At 46.4% G+C, this 17208-nt stretch overlaps 1 long non-coding RNA gene across 1 annotated transcript; it reads left to right on the top strand.

The window, feature by feature from the left end:
- The first annotated feature begins 261 nt into the window (after nucleotides 1–261).
- Nucleotides 262–8884, top strand: LOC148431199 (uncharacterized). Its single transcript, XR_015877241.1, has 3 exons — nucleotides 262–498; nucleotides 8193–8280; nucleotides 8776–8884. It is a non-coding gene; the product is annotated as an uncharacterized LOC148431199 (long non-coding RNA).
- The last annotated feature ends 8324 nt before the right edge of the window (nucleotides 8885–17208 follow it).

The following is a 17208-nucleotide window of genomic DNA, read 5'->3' as shown; positions in this document are numbered from 1 at the left end:
GACAGGCAAGAGGCAGCGTCTGCTCTTAGTCACAGGCAGCAGCTTCTATAGCACAAATCCTCCTCCCCAACGCATAAAATTGGCTGGCAGCAAAGTGTTAAACACATAAATTACATACAGTACTTGAAGTTGTCTCTGTCTCTGTCCTCTCTGTCACCCGTCCACTACACCCCACGCTGATTGGATAAGGTCCAATGGTGGGGGTGGGACAAACTTTAAATGACAGGCTACTGGACAAATGATTGCCTGTATAGTGGTGAGTGGACTTGTGCTGTGTGTACACAGGAAGGGAAGTAGAAAGGAATTATGCGTTCCACCTGCACATGGATTCTACTTCCCTATGCTGAGTCTGCATGCTGCATCTGGTTAGACAAGCAACCTGCCAGCCAGGGAGCCCAGCAGCCAGCACCAGCCAGGGAGCCCAGCAGCCTGCTTACCAGTGACAGGGCCCAGCAGTCTTCCAGCCCACCAGAGACCTGCCAGCAATCTGCAACCCAAGTAAGTGGAGTGGGTAGCCAATGATAGCTTTGTCCTTATAGGGCGGTATTCAATTGTTACGCCCCTCGCAGCCCCAGCGGGTTGCGAGCTGAAATGTGCGAAAAGTGACCTGTTTGGGCACCCAAACATCACTTTTCGCGGTCGCGCCCAGCACTTTGGTCGGGGGAAGCTGCTTTACACGGCTAAACCTGAACACTTTGGGCGCGATCAGCGCGAAAAACTGCAACAATTGAAAAGCGCCCTGCGATCTCCTGTCACTTTAGACGGGAGATTGGGAGCACTATAACAATTGAATACCACCCATAGTGTAGTAAGGGGGATGAGCAGGAGGGTAACGGGGTAAGAAGTTTGTGCAGTAGTTAATTTCCTGTGTGCCTGTTATTCATAGCAGCCCCAGATAGCTTCATAAAGAGTTTTTTAGTTCTTTTAAAACTGATTAATTTTGTTTTTATTTGCAAATATTTAAGTTATAATTAGAAAGTATAATTATTCCTATAAAAAGGAGGGGAGCGGGAGGGGGGGCGCAGGTCCTTTACTTTGCCAGGGGTGCTCGGACCCCTAGATACACCCCTGCGTTAAGTAGATGGCTGAAATGAGCCCAAGGTATTTTAAAGGGGAGATAGACAGACAATCATTTATAAAGAATAATAATGCCTACAATAGATAATATGGACAAATAATGTTTAGTAATTGAGTCCAAAATGTGGCAAAATATATGCAATAATGAGAATGTGACAACAGTGGGAATCACATAGATTATAATTGAAATGGCACCAGAATAATAGCAGCATCAATTATAGTAATAGAAGTTGCTTTCAAGTAGAGAACTGTTCTATAATGCCCAGATGTCTCCTGATAAAAAAAAGGTTTACACGGTACAATATTGGTGTAAGTCATTCATGTATAAGCAGCGCAAGAAATAAAGGATAATACTCTGTATTAAGTAAACACACCCCTATTTGCACTTTGGGCCTGATTCGTTACTGATCGCAACTGCGATTATGCACGAAGACGGCTGATTGTTGCGTTTGCATTGCAGTGCGCAAATGTCACTGCGATCGGACTGCGATCGCAGTGACTACACAGGCCTATAACAGAGTGAGTGTTTGGGAGTGGTGATTGGGGGGGTGGTCGGCAAAACTCAGACATGCCAGTGCATTTGAACGCCATTACAGTGGCGTGCATAAATGCCACTTCGATGGCATATGCAGCTTGGGATCTCACTGCGTGCGATGAGGTTAGCAAATTCCGACCTTGTGCAAGTGTGCGTGAGGGTCTGATGGTACTCGTTGCTACCGATGATTATGCAGATTTGCAAAGTATTATGGATGTGAGTAAGGAGAAGTGGTCATCCTTATTTTAGGCTGCGATGGCACTGAGATTGCAAACATTAGCATATTTTCGCTGTGCAATCCGTAATGAATCAGGCTCTTTGACCCTCCACACTGTTCCAATAGTTTGGCATTTTGACATTACACAATGACAAAGTCCATTTATACTGAACTCTACCAATAATGATGTAAATTTGCCTTGATGACCTTGAAAAGACACTTTGAAAATTTTTAGGTGAAATGCCAGTTTCATGTTTGGTAAACAGCGAATCGAATTTTAAATGGAAATATAATTTTTTATGTTGTTGATAAATGTGCACTATTTCCCTAGAGTCTATGTTTCTAAAGCATCATATACGGTTCTTTTACCAAAATAAAATGGGCAGACTAGATGGGCCAAGTGGTTCCTATCTGCCGTCAAATCCTATAGTGTATTTTAGCTAGTGGCAGGATTAGCAGTATGAAAGCTCCCACCCATGTTAATACATTTAAACGTGCAGTTGCAGATATGTTATGCAACTTAAAATTAGAACTAAATGTTTATAGAAAAATAAAGTGAAATTAAACCAACTTAGAAAAATATTTTTTTACCATGAAATGCTCTAGTGCTGTCCTTCTGTTGAGATCTTCCTGTCAGGTGTCATACAACAGGGCACAAAAAGCATTTTAAAAAATATATTTTTTTGGAATAACCGAAAAACTGAAATATGGTCTGGTAATTGATGTATATAATACTGCACCAACACTCATGAAGGGATACACCATAGTCTCCAGCTGAACTCTAACTTCGCACTATAGGGGCTTTATTTACGTAGTGGCAGGTTTTATAAGCTGACACTTCCAGGGCCGGCGCTTCCATTAGGCAGCTTTAGGCAGCTGCCTAAGAGCGTCGGGACCTGATGGGCGGCCCGCTGAGGCTGTCTTGGAGAGAGGGCATTGCCTTCCCTCTCTTAGAAGCCACTATTGCAGGCTGAGACCCGGTGAATCCCAGTGGCGGCGCCCATTACACCCGCTCCCTCCCACCCAACCGCGGAGAAGACAAACTAAACAGACACACATAGAGGGGAATTCAATTAGAGGCGAAAAGCCCTATTCACCTGTTTTTTTGTGAAAAATTTGCCTAAAAAAAAATTCGCCAAATTCAATTCCAGGACAATTTCGCCTAAGTGGAAACAATTCTCCAAAAATGATTCTCCAATCAATAGCTGGTGAAAAGAAATGCAAAATCTTTATTTTGGGGTGTAAACGTGGTGAAAAAACTCTGACCCCTTGGGACAGCCCACCAAAGGACAAATCTGCAAAAAAAACAGAAACAAAAACCTAAGAACACCCCAAAAAAGACATGTCATTTTTGGGGTGAGAATTTAAAAAGTGGGGGGATAAACATTAAAAGTATCGAAATAGACTTCTTGGGGGTCCCCAAGTATGGGTCAGGGGTTTTTGGGATTGCAGGTGCATGCAGCAGGTGGATTTTTCACGTTTTTTAAAAGTTCACTTTAGAGACATAAAAACATGCTAGCACCCTTTTCAAGCACCCCAAATTTGACTGGTTTACTTAATTTCACCAAAAAATACAGCTTTATGCCATTCTTCACCACTTTTACAAAGACGCTAATAGCAAGCAATTTACACAACTTAAGTACCCAAAATAGTCTTATTAGGGCTATTAGTACACATTTATATTGATTCCCTAGGTTAATATATATTTTTCTGGGGTACAGACTCATTTCCCCAATTCTTTCAGTATTTTTCGCCTGTTCCGCAGTCGCCTATTTCCGTTTTCGCCTGTCTTGCAATTGAATTAGGCGAAAAGCGGGGACGAGCATGGAATAAATTCGCCTCTGAAACAGGCGAATGAAGCGAACAGTCGGACAGGTGAAAACTACACCTCTACTTGAATATGGCTCACAATGCTAGAGGCTGCGGCAGCTGCCTGGGTCCTGTGCCGACGATGTCATTGGCCGGCCCAGTCTGCTGCTCCGCCTCCAGTCTTCAATGTTCCCTGAGTCCTGGTGCTATGTTTGCGCCCCTCCTGGACTGATTCCGGGGGTGGATGGGGGTGGATTGGGCTGCCGGGACGCCAGGTCAGTTCACACTCAGCCCGCCCTTCAATATCTGATCCCCCTCCATGCGATCAGGCAGCTGGATGCTTGATGGAGTTAAAAAAAAAAAATGGCTGACGGAGCCTTTGCTCTGTCTCTAGCCCCTGCGCCGTCAGCCTCAGACTTCAGACCAGGCAGCAGATGTAATGCAGCACTGAGCCAGGCTGCCAGCGCCCAGCAGCAAACTGCCCAATATTATTGTACAGTACTGCAGCACCAGGTAGGCACCAGCAGAAATATATATAATTCTATAGTGTCCTGTGTGGGTGTGTGTGTATATATATATATATATATATATATATATATATTAGTGTCCTAGTGTTCACTCTAGCTCCGGCGGCAGGCAGGGTGCCGGAGCTAGAGAGGGCAACGTTGTGCGCGCGCCCAAAAAGGGGGTGTGTGTATAAGACGCGTCCCCTTTTCGTCATACTTGGGGGCGTGCCCGGCACTTACGGACACGCCGGGCAGCCCCCAAGCGCTGCAGAGAGGGAGAATAGATGCTACCCGGCGTCTATTCTCCGGCGGTGACTGGGTCACCGCACATTTCTCCCCCTGCGGGACACTGCGTCCCGCGGGTGAAGACGGCACCCGCAGGCTGTGAGGGCAGGGCGCTTTTTGCCCTCCTGGAGGGCAGGGTGCTATTTGCCCTCGTATTATACGTGTGTGTGTGTGTGTGTGTGTGTGTATAGATATATATAAGCAACAACTCCGGCACTCCTTCACGCAGTGTAACTTGGACAAACAGCCCACACCTTGCTCCGGTGCCTTCCTTATTAGGAGGACAGCACCCCCAATACACACTGTACAAAAAAATAGGCAGCACTCGGAGACTGGATAAGACTCGTGAAACCCTCAGCCGAGGGACTTTTAATCAATCATAGGTCGACCTTTCGGAGTCTTGCACCCCTTCCTCAGGACAGCAGAATAACACAATACAAACAAACAGACATATTTATATCATAACTACTCACCACTAAACAGGCGCCATGCACACCTGAGCTCCGTCCAGCAGCCGCACTTCCGGTCGCGGCAAGTCCGCAAAAACCGGAAGTGACGTCACCCGGGCGGGACCCAGCGCCATGGCAACCTGCAATAACATACACAGTGCGATCGTGAACAAACTTAGTCATTATCATAATGCAATAGATCCATAAAGTGTATATATCTCAGCACATGTACACTGTGTAAAAAACATAAGATCTGCGTACAAATATCATGCACAGAAAGGATTATACAAACTTTGTTGTGTATAAAAAGTGATACTTACAAAAAGTGTAAAGTGAATACACATACATATAAATACTCAAATAAAATACACATATTCTAACGTGGACATATAACTAAAGATAAAAAATGCATTAGTAACACTATAAAAAACATTTTGCCACTAATGACATTGCCTCTTATTGTCATCAATATGACAAGTAAAAAATCAATACTACATAATGGAGAAATGGAGCCATCTAGTGGGCAAAAAAACACCACTACTACCAAATTTAAATGCATATACAATCCTTAATGAACATATTCATGTCATAGAAGATCCACAACATTGGCATATAAAGCCATCCAAAATTACACAAATTTATAAGAAATTAATAAGACCCAAAGAGTCATTTAACCCTCGAGGAAAAAGAGTATCCAATCTACAGATCCACTGTGTCTCCAATTGCAGGAGTTTCCTTCCTCTATCACCACCCCTTAGTGACAAGGGTACATGGTCAATAATCTTATATCTGAGGGTCGCTATACTGTGTTTGTTATGCGCAAAGTGGCGTGCTACCGGTTGTTCACTACCATTAGTGGAGATAGCTGTTCTAATTGCCGATCTATGTTGAGCCATTCTGATTTTAAATTGGCATTCAGTTTTGCCTATGTAATATAGGCCACATGGGCATATAATAACATAGATGATGAATCTAGAGGTACATGTCAAAGGCCACTTAATTTTATATCTTTTCCCCGAGTATGGATGGAGTATGGTATCCCCGGTCTCAAGATATGAACACGTCGTGCACCCTAGGCACTTAAAACATCCATCTTTACGTGTCAAGAAATTGGGCTTAGGCATAGGTTTTAAAAAATTTGTCACATCAGTTTTAACCACCAGATCTTTGATATTTCTCCCTCTGGTATAGCTAGGTAATAGTTTAGTATTGTGCAAACACTTTAGCTCTGGATCAGATGTAATAATGGGCCATAACTTCTTAGCTCTTTTGTTGGTATATTTGCTCTTAACATCGTATTCATGGACCCATGGTAGCTGATTTAGCTTTTTGTCCTTAGGATCAATTCTCAATAACTCTTCCCTACTCAGACAATGCTTTTTGTCTAGCCTTAATCAATTCTTCCACCGGATACCCTCTCCTCTCAAATTTTTTAGACCTGATATCTAATTGTCACTTCCGGTTTTTGCGGACTTGCCGCGACCGGAAGTGCGGCTGCTGGACGGAGCTCAGGTGTGCATGGCGCCTGTTTAGTGGTGAGTAGTTATGATATAAATATGTCTGTTTGAATTGTGTTATTCTGCTGTCCTGAGGAAGGGGTGCAAGACCCCGAAACGTCGACCTATGATTGATTAAAAGTCCCTCGGCTGAGGGTTTCACGAGTCTTATCCAGTCTCCGAGTGCTGCCTATTTTTTTTGTACAGTGTATATATATATATATATATATATATATATATATATATATATATATATATATATATATATGTATGTATGTAAAAATGCGATGTCTGTCAGAAAACAGCTACAGGCGGCACTCCACGGTCTTTATAAATGAAGAAAAGTGACTTTATTCGCCAACGTTTCAAGACCTGGGCGGTCTTGTCATCAGGGTGCAAAAGTGTGACAAATAAGGAAGCTTACCTTAAATAGCGGTGTATTAACAATGGTGTCCATGAACATCCTCAATCCTGAATATTCAAAATATTCTCCAGTACAAACAGGAATTAGATAATCAACTTTTGGACACTGCAGTATATGAAAAATTAACATATGACCCTACTTTAATATATAAGTCGGAACTGGATTCCACTTTACACACGGCGGTACTTAATCAGCATCTAAGTTCTAATCTGCTAAACAACTGGTGCAACCATTTCCAAGAGTCCCGGTGATTTATACAGTTCCCCCCCCCCCCCCGCAGTAGAGAGAGACTTAACAAGAATAAAAAAAAAAAACACTTACCTGAAAATCCCGCTCCTGGTCCCGCCGCTGTCCGCTCCTCCGGCCGCTTTCATGGGAGAGACGTCGTCATGACGACTTGTCTCCCATCACCCACTGCGGGAGCCGGAAGATGGCTCCCGCAGTGGGAGCAGCAGCAGCCGCTGAGAGTCTGACAGACTCTCAGCCGCTGCTGATTACACCAAACACGCAGCAGCCGGCTCCGGCGGCTGTGTGTTTGGCAGTGTGTAGCGCTGACCGAACTCCGTCCGGTCAGCGCTACACTTGACTCGGGTATAAGCCGAGGGGGTACTTTTTCAGCACATTTTTTGTGCTGAAAAACTCGGCTTATACTCGAGTATATACGGTAGATCACCTGTGCTCAAGCATGGATATCCTTAAAACATGGACTGTATGGCGGAGTTTGGGAACCTCTATCATATGGTCAGGAAGCAATTAGTTACTTATGTAGAATCAGTCATGGTTTGCGGTCACTGGGCCTGATTCATTACGGATCGCAAATCGGCCGATGGTACGTACTTCGTATGCATTGCAGTGCGCGTACGTGAGTTAGCATTGCGATCGATACAAAGCCATCACAGACTGAAGGACAGGAGGGTGTTTGGGGGTGGTGATGGAGTGGCTGGGGAAACGTTGGCGTGCCTGTCCGTTTGAACGCCGTTGCATGGACGTGCATAAATTGTCCACTGCGACGGCATACACAGCTTGAGTACTCACTGCGTGCAACGAGCAATTTATGAGTAAGGTCATACCTGCTGTAATTGTGCGTGAGGGGCCGATGTTACTCGCTGTTCCCGATGTATACACAGCACTGCAAGGTATTACGGATGTGACATAGCGGTAGTGGGCGTCTTTATGTTGGCTGTGCGACGGCATTGCGATAGCATTCATTAGCATATTGTTTCAGCACACCTGTGTGCGTAATCGCAGCCGCGATTGCAATAGTTATCCGTAGTGAATCAGGCCCCACTGTTCTTTAATGTTTACACACTTTTTAGCCACGAACCAATGAGTGAACAACAAATAAATTTTTTTACATAAATAGTTACATTTAGATTTTCTATCTTATCCCATAGATTTGATGTATCTGCGGTTTATCCTGAATTTAAGAAACCTGGTTCCTACACACAAGTACCTTACTGCAAGAGGGCAACTTCAGAGACAGTGAGTACATATATGATACACCACTGGCTAAGAAACTCTAAAGAACATATTTCATAAAATATTAGGAGGGGAACATGCAGTAGCCAATGGCAACTACATAAATTAATTTGTGTCTCTAGAGTCCTGTAAAGTGATATCTGGTTGGTTGCTGTGGATTGAAACAGTTCATGCTCATTGCACCATGTTATTAAATAAGATCTAGTTGATGAAGTTGATTTTAGATTCAAGAAAGTTTATGAAAGATGTACAGTTCAAGGCTACATCCGAATAACAATAATGTCCTTTTAGAGGTCACAGGACACCACTTACCCCCTCTGTCCCTCATCTACCTAAGCCTCTGTTGATTGCAGGGCTGTATTTTATAGGGTAAGACTGGTTTTCTCTATATGTTTTTCTTGAGAAAGAAAACATTTTTCACGTTTTTTCTTATTTTTAAGTAAGAATGTGAATGTTGGACATAAATTGTATCTGTAAAAAGACTGTGATTTAATCCAGGCAAGACGTTTAGGGCCTGGAACCTATAATCCCTATAATCCTTTCGTTCTGGAGCGAGTTGCATCTACGCCTGGATGGAAAAGAGCAGAAGAAACAGAACGGCTGACTGTGATGCCACATGTCCTGTACAAGGAAACATGGGAGAGGAACCGTTTGCTGGTGAGGTGAAGCTGTAATTTACACTCTGGGAAACATGAATCAATTTTCTGAAACGTTTGTATGCTTGATTACTTTAGAAGCAAAACATGGGGCCGGGTCGATACAACATAAAGTCATTTCTGGAGCTAATGGAAAAGAAACCTGCCAGCGTGCGAGGACTGTGTAACACTAAAGATGTGCGATTCAAGGACGAATTAAAGGTAGAGCATGTTAAACAGTGATAGAGGAGTTCTAGGAATATGCACAATGATCCTCTACACATTGTGGGTCAGCCAAACTGTAGGCTAGTTCTAGGTACACACTGTGCATTTATGGGACCGATTAACCAATTCCCAGCCTAGTGCTGCCGGCGAACGGTCACAGTAATATAAGCATGCCCTGGCAGCGCCCCCTCTGTTTTACACGGTAGCTTGACCCGATGCTGGCGAAGCAAAGTATTTCCATTTTTGCATGTCCCCGTTGTCGGGTACAGTGTAACGCAATCTGAATAAATTACAGTAAGCTGCCATCTCCATAGAGATTTATAGGGGCGGGGGTAAGCCTCACAAACTGATTTCACTGGTGCTAATCTGTTAATAATGTAATAAAAGCACAGAAAAGCCCTTTGGTGAAAACACCAGAGAAAGGACTTTTCTCATCTTAATAAATAGACACCTGAATCAGTTCTGTACCCCCTTCCTGGCAGTGTGTGAATGATGTCACATGCAGATGAATGTTTGCTATGTGATCTATTTTGTTCATGATTCCTGTTTCTGTCCTCCACACAGAATTGTACCCCAGGACCTGGAACTTACGGCAAAGCAGGGAATCCACACACTCATAGAAGAGAGGGCTTCAGAGTCTGCCAGCTCCAAGGGTATAATGGACAGCGAAACGACTAAATGTGGCTCAGCAAGCAGCAATGTAAGTGATTATGGGATGAGAGGGGCCGTGTGTCATTGCTTTCCTAATGCACTGCTCATATTTCAGGAATGTGTGCCGGGACCAGGAACCTACAACCTAAAATGCTCCATAGATGAAACCTTGAAGCACGTTGTGGGTAAAAGAGGACCTTATGACCTATTCACCGGGCCAAGATCACAGCACATCCTGTACGGACACTTTGCTACACCTGTAAGTATGCTACAAAGTGGAACGCTTCCATTAGAGGTCATTGAATGGAAGATGCTGACCACATATAGTATGTACATGTATAAAACTGAATATAAGAAATTAGGGAACCAGTATATGACGAACGGTACAGGAGGTATACAATAGTATATGCCTGTACTTTTTTATTTTCAATTATTATATAAATGGTATACTTCTCTTTAAGTATTGTTTGTGATTTATGGCTACCATGTAATGATCACAATATTCCCTTGTTTAAAAAAATAAGAAAAAGCAATCTTCTCTGTTCTGTGGCCAACTTGGAAATCCAGAAGACTCTGGGCCTGATCAGAGATGGGTGATAATGCACAGACTGCGACTCTGCATGCAGCGGCTGTGCAATAATATGCTTATGCCACAGGTGGCGTCTAGTTTAAAATGACGCCTACTGTATGCATTGCAGATCCGAGGGGTGCAGCATCGGCTCACTCTGTGGGAACATCTGCCATCTGAGTAACCCTGTGTTGCAAGACGCAGACACTGGCCACGGCGTGCCTCAAAAATGGGGCCGACACATCTGTTTTCAAGACCACCCAGTCCCCAAACTGCCGCAGCTTGTCATTCATGTTGTGGCTTAGGGGGCACTGCTAGCGATCTCTCAGAACGAGATCTGCACATGCACAGATCTCACACCATTGGGTTTGCGTACATCTCTGAATAAGGCAGATCTGACCATCAGGAGGTGAGGTTGAATAACTGCACCCTATACAATACAGTACAATAAAATACAGCCACCCACAAGATTTTATGACCTCTTGATCAAAGACACTGCAGGGGTGGTAAATGAATAAATTGTATGTGGAAATTGCCAGATTTGGCCAACTTTATCTGGAGAAACTTGTAACATTGTAGGTCAAATTGGTGTTATTATTGTCCCACTTGGTGCAGTTATGGGTGGAATGTCTATAATTGTTTACGATTAGGGAACTAATACAGAAAACATTTCAATTTGTTTATTTAAAATATATTTATGCAGCAGGCTCCATAGGGTATCCACAGGGTTACCTTGGGTTATAGTCCTGGCTTGGCCATCGGGCACCACACAGTTAACTTTGTGCTCCCAGCATGCACTGGGCCCCCCTCCTATAACCCCGCCCCCAGGCCAAGGCACCTCAGTTTCAGTTGGTACCCGGCCATAGTCGGGTCACTGCATGGGGGCTGCTGGCAAAAACAGCCCCGAAGTTAAGAAGACTGCAAGTGCGGCTAGTGGGGACAGTCCAGCGGAAGCCCCCACTACCCCACCTACACCCCTGCTGGCGCTGAGCCACCGGTACTGAACCAGGGAACTCTGCAGGCTTTTCTGGGGGTCCCAGCTAGCAGGACTGTGGTCAGGTGCACAGGGAGCAACAAGGTAAGCACAGGGGGCGTCTGCGGACGGAGCCCACTGTGGCACAGTCCAGTGTCCTCAGGGCTGGGGGCTACCTGAGGGGTGCAGTTAGTGGAGCCAGGTACTCATCCTGCGCTACCACTAGACCACCAGGGATATGGGGCTGGAGCATTAAGGAAGCGCTCCAGCATCCTGAGGGTTAATGGCCTGCCAGAGAGGGTGCTTTTCCGGTTTTAGACTATGGGAAAGACCCCTCTCTCACTGCACCAGCTGCCTTTCTACTGAGGCTTGGCGCGCTGGTGCTTGGGATCCTTCCCCACGGCTCCGCCTACAGAACGCACGGTGGCCATCTTGGATGCACAGCAACGCTGAGTAGGAATGTGGAGCCTGGGTCCCCCACCATCCTACCTCTCCTACAGCTTAATGTTTGGTCAGGTAGCGCTATTCCCACTTCAGACTTAGCATCTGAGTGGTTGATGATAGCGCTGTTAGTGCAGGCATTTATTTCTGCACAGTATGTGACTTTATGCTAGCAAAGCTGTATATTTTCTTCTGTCATCCATTTTTACTGTCCCTGTTTTCTGCTCTGTTCTACCCTAATTGGTGCACACTACTGTCAGGGTGGATATTAAACCTCACAGTGGGTAGTGTTTTACTTACTGTAAGGGGTCATATACTAACATATCTGGTAGTGAGGATTCCGCACATAGTGCTACCCCCGGTTCACTGTTCCAGGTGTAACATGTGTGGGGGAGGGAGAGTTTCCGCAGGATGGGATATGCAGCACTTGTTTGTCCCTGCCTGTCACCCCTGTAGTGGCCAGCACGTCCCAGGAGCCTCCTTGGGCGGCGCTTAAACTAGCTGTTAAAGCCTTGGTAGGGCGATTGTCCGCTCCTCCTGCGTTCCATCAATTGGGGTTCACGCATCAGGCGGCAGTCCCTTCCCCTGTACTTGGGGCACCGGGGCAGTTGATGGTGGCACAGGGTCCTCCTCCTCAGAGGCTGTCCCAAGAGGAACCTGCCTGGGTGAGCACTCTGGACCTGATTCAGACCCGCTCGCAAGCGCCGGCTCTGACGTGCGCACGCGTGAGACCCGGCTAGCGACGGGCGCTCCGTTGCTCCGGGTCTTGCACCAAAACGGGGCGGCTATCAATTTTGATCGACAGCTCGCACCATTTTGGAGGCGTGGCGGGGGGGTGGCTTCACAAACTGAGGCGTTCCCAAGCGAACGCCTGCCGTTTGTGGGTGGCCCCACTGACATCACCAGTGATGTCAGTGGGAGAGCTTCCGGCTCTATTAGAGCCGGAAGCTCTCTGAGGCTTGCGTCCACAAGACCCTACCACAAGCCCCGATGGTCGCGATGGCCTGGCCGGTCGCAATAGCTGTGGGTGGTCACCCACAGCTATGCGAGTTGCCTGGAGGCCGCACAAAAAAAAAAAACGCCCTGAATCAGAGCGAGCGCTCTTTCAGAGCATCCGTCTCTGAATCAGGCCCTCGGTCCGCCACAGTACAGAACTTAACGGACGTTTTGCAGGTGCCCGCTCTACGGCCTGCTGAGAGACCATTAGTAGCGCCACTGTTACCACATTATGACGATGATGATGTCAGATGAAGGGGAGCTCCCGGAGTCTGACTCGGAACGACCCACTTAAGCGGTTGAGTATAAGTGCAGGATTTATGTATCCGGGCTAATTAAAGCTTTCCGCAGGGTTATGGAGGATGACTGTCTCCCTGAGACTGCATCGTCTTACGCATACTTTAAAAGGTAAGGCGTCCGTTTTTCCTCTCTGGTCAGCTGGTGGACCATATGGAGGAAGCGTGGAAATTCCCAGGCAGAATGTTTCAGCCCCAAAAGAGACTCATATTCTTATCCCTTTGCAGAGGATTACTTCACTAAGTGGGACACCCCTCCTCAGGTGGATTCCCATGTGACACGCCTGATTAAGAGTGCAATCTTACCCATGCCGTCTATGTCCTCATTTAAGGACGTTTCGGACCGCAAGGTAGAGATTTACTTAACATCCATTTACTCTTTGGCCGGGGGATCCGCCAGACTGCTCATGGCGGTCTGTTGGGTGGCTTGGGCCATGGAAAAATGGGCTGATGCTTTTTAATCGTCATTCTCCTCTGATGCTTCTGAGGAGCAGACGGTGCTGGTAGTATCCGTGATTCTGCTACTTATATTAGCGAAGCAGCGTTGGATGTTAGCCTGCTTACTTCCAGGATTTCAGCAGCAGCAGTTTCGGCTTGCCGATCGTGGTGGTTACGTTCTTAGATTCCACGTCTGCATTCAAAGAAGGGCCTGGAAGGCTTGCCGTTTAATGGTCTGGTCCTCTTCGGCCCAGACCTGGATAAAATTCTAAGTACATTGGCAGCTGCAAAGTCTGCATGTCTGCCATCGCCTCAGGCTCCGTCTAGGACTGCTACTTAGGCTGAAAAGACGATCGTCCTCAAGGTAAGCAGAAGGTGCAGTCTTTTCCCAGGCCATCAGGAGCCACCAGGAAGACGCCCTAGTCCAAGAAGCGACCTTGGAGTGCTAGACGCCTTGTCACCAAGCCTAGGGCAAACTCTCAGCATGAGTTGGGCCTCCCCTTGGGGAACCCCAGGGTGGGAGGCCGACTTCTTTGGTTTGCCCAGCACTGGTGGATGATTATCACAGACACCTGGGTCAGAGAAGTGGTTTCTCACGGGTACGCCCTCTCCTTCAACAGAAGGCCTCCCCATCAGTTTTGTTTCCTACACTCCGGAGGTAGGCCTTCATTCCACAAAGGCTCTGGAAATCCAGAAAGTGGTAAGTTCTATGCTCCAAGACGGGGTCATAGTTCCAGTCCCCCCGTCCCTCAGGGGGATGGGTTCTTATTCCAATCTCTTTTTGGTACCAAAACCGAACGGTTCTGTCCGTCCTATTCTCAACTTCAAGGCTCTCAACAAGTCTCTGAGGGTCCCTCGGTTCAGTATGGAGACTCGACGTTCCATTATATTAGCTATGGAACCTGGGGATTTCATGGTGTCCCTGAATATTCAGGATGCCTACCTGCATATCCCCATTGCTACGGCTCCTCAGAGGTTTCTCAGATTTGCTGTATTGGATCACCATTACCAGTTTCAACCGCTGCCGTTTGTTCTTTCCGCGGCTCCGCAGGTGTTCACCAAGGTAATGGCGGTCATGGCGGCTCGCCTGCGGTTACAGGGGGTTCGCCTGTTACCTTTCATGGACAACCTGCTTTTCCTAGCAGGGTCTCCGGAGGTACTTCGCAATCATCTGCAACTGACAATATCGGTGTTGCATACTCACGGCTGATCGATTGGAAAAAGTCCTCACTGATGCCATCTCAGAGGATGATGCATCTGGGAGCACTGTTGGACTCTCAGCAGCAGAGAATCTTCTTTACAGAGGAGAAGATCTCAGCCCTACATACCAGGTTACGTTCTTGTCTCCAGGGTCGCCAGGTGTTCATTCACTTGGCATTGAGATTACTGATTTCCATGGTGTCGACATTCGACATGGTGGAATATGCCCAGTTTCGTTCAAGACCTCTACAGAGGCTGATCCTCTTCAGATGGGATGGATCACATGGTCGGATTAAGGATTCTGCCTTTGAACCTCTATACACCCCTGCCTATACCTTCTGATATCCTGCCTATAAACCTCTAAGGACGACGCTATTTTGCGTACGCAGTTATACAGTAAATAAAGACTCCAGACCTAGAACCTGTGGTTCCAAAGCACAAAATATTATTCAAGCAAAAGTACAGTCAGTTACACGCTAGTTATAAGTACAAATTTAGCGCAAAGGAATTATACAGACCCAAGTACAGTTATACATACGCAGCGCTCTGGACCAGATGTAGGCATCAGCAAGAAACCCCTCGTCAATCAGCATTCAGCACGAAGACTCGAAACCCAGGGTCAGAGCACACATATTTATACCCTCCAGAAATAGACAACACAATAGAGAAGTTTGTTGCTAATACCATTGGTCCTAAAGGAGAGGGCATATGTTACAAGGCATTTAACAGGTTGGTTCAAATATACACAGTCCAGCCTCTAACAACTGGTGGTCTCTGGTTTCCCACCTCATGCAAATCCTAATGGTTGGTCATATAATGTTCATTTTGTTGCTTGAAGTCTCTGCGGTCCATTAGTTGAGAATGCCTGTTGCGATCTCTACATCGATGTTACCGGAATACTGTTGAGAGAGTATGCATCAGTACAATACCAAACATGGCTTACTTATCACATATAAAACCTTAGTTACAAAATAATCTTTATTTCATAGCAATTATAGTAAATGTGCATACTTGAATCTTATACCTTAAAGCTTTTGGAACCTTGTATGTGAATATGTAATGTGTGAGTATGTGGGGTTTGATGTAAAGACGCTAGTTAGGTTTATCTGATTTGGGGCAGATGTGCACGCATGCAGCTAATAAACAGCGTTCGCATGCAGGATATTGTGCATTCGCTACTGAACGTCATGTTAGCAGCTTAACTGTGCATAATGTGTGGTGTTCATGCATGAGATTCCATACGGCAGTGTTCATTCCAGGAGTACTCAACTCTGAAGCGGACTTCCTCAGTCGACACGATGTACATCCAGGGAAGTGGTCACTTCACCAGGAGGTCTTCCAACTCCTGGTGGACAAATGGGGTTTTCCAGAGATAGATCTCATGGCCTCCAGATACAAATGCAAGCTAAGAGTGTACGGGTCCAGAACAAGAGACGCAGAGGCTCTCCTGGTAGACGCTCTGTCGGTTCGGTGGACCTTCCAGTTTGCGTACCTGTTTCTTCCTTTCTCCCTTCTTCCTCGGGTATTGAAGAAGTTCAAGCAAGAGGGAGGCATGATCCTGCTGGTGGCTCCAGTGTGGTCGGACGTCACTGGTACTCAGATCTTCAGAGTCTCTCCATAGACGCTCTGTTGCTGTTTCCTCAACGTCCGGACCTGTTGTCTCAGGGTCCTTGTGTTTACACGGATTTGAGTCGTCTGTCTTTGACGGCGTGGGTCTTGAGACATCCATGCTTCGGAAACCTGCTTCTGCCAGGATTTACCACAGGGTATGGCATACCTTCTTTGAATGGTGTCGCCCCAGGGGGTACGATTCCCAGGTATTTCGGATATCCAGGGTTCTGGCTTTTCTCCAGGCAGGATTAGATAAGGGTCTTCGTCTAGCCTCATTGAAAGTACATGTTTCCGCACTGTCTGTGTGGTTTCAGTGGAGGATTGCTCCACTCTCGGATGTTCGCACCTTTTATGCAGGGTGCTCTTCGCATACAGCCTCCCTTTGTGCCTACTGTGGCTCCTTGGGAATTGACCTCCATTTGAACTACTGGGCTCCGTGGATCTCAAATGGCTCACAGCTAAGACTGTGTTTCTCCTGGCTATTGCTTCCGCCAGGAGGGTGTCAGATTTGGGGGCTCTTTCTGGTTTTTCACAGCAGCAGGGCAGTGCTTCGGACTTGCCTTGGGTTCCTGCCTAAGGTGGTCTATAGTTTCCACATTAATGGGGAAATTGTAGTGCCGGCCTTTAACTCACAAGACCTTGTGGTACGAGCTCTACGGTTTTACCATACCAGTTCCCTTAGGAAGTCGGACACTTTGTTCGTCCTCTATGGTTTCCATAAGAAGGGTTGGCCGGCCAACAAGCAAGCGTTGGCCAGGTGGATTCGCATGGCGATTTCTGAGGCTTACAGTCATGAGGGCATTCCTGTTCCGCCCTCTGTTACTGCTCATTCTATGAGGTCTGTGGGTCCATCATGGGCAGCTCCTTTCTGCACAGGAGCGCCCCCACCGTTGAGGA

The sequence above is a fragment of the Taudactylus pleione genome, unplaced genomic scaffold, assembly GCF_031769625.1.
Source record: "Taudactylus pleione unplaced genomic scaffold, aTauple2 ptg002694l, whole genome shotgun sequence".
NCBI classification, from domain to species: Eukaryota; Metazoa; Chordata; class Amphibia; order Anura; family Myobatrachidae; genus Taudactylus; species Taudactylus pleione.
This window is presented reverse-complemented; position numbering and strand designations above follow the sequence as displayed.